Genomic DNA, 718 nt, shown 5'->3' on the forward strand with positions numbered 1-718 from the left:
TTTCTTTTTCTTATCTGATTGCATTGGCTAGAACATTCCGTAATGTTCAGTAAGAGTATTCTTGATTTTAGATAAATGTCAGGGCTGGGGAAGTAGCTTGGTGGCAGAGGCATGTTTGGAATGTGTAAGACAGATCAGTTTCCTAGCACTACAGGGGTGTGGTCTACAACCACCTTATGGTTGTTTGAAAACATATACAGTCATAGGAGGAAGAAAGCCCGTTCTTTTTTTCCTTTCTTCTTTCCACTTCCAACTTTTCAATTTTATTTTTGTAATTTCACTTTTGAGAAAGAACCCGGCTATGCTGCCCAGGCACACCTCCACCTCCTGGGCTCAAGTGATGCTCAAGAGAGATCTCTCTCCCCTTCCTGGTCACTTCCTGAGCCCACAGCAGGGAAGTTATTGAACCACACACTGTACTCTCTACTTTATCACAGCAACAAAACGCTGCCTAACACTCCTAGAACCTGGACTATCTTGCTAGGCATATCAGTAACTCCTAACACACCCAGAACCTGGATTGTCTTGCTAGATGTATTGTTTGCTCTTAACACACCTAGAAACTCGACTATCTTGCTAGATGCTATGCATGGTGTTCTGTCTGTTTATAGAATTTGTTTTGAGCTTCTGAGTCCTTGCTGATTGTTAGCACCAGGATACTCCAAGCCCCGCCTAACCATGTGACCCTTGACCTTCGTTGCCAGGACAACGACCTTCT

This window comes from Mus pahari, chromosome 5 (genome assembly GCF_900095145.1).
Source record: "Mus pahari chromosome 5, PAHARI_EIJ_v1.1, whole genome shotgun sequence".
Lineage (NCBI taxonomy): Eukaryota > Metazoa > Chordata > Mammalia > Rodentia > Muridae > Mus > Mus pahari.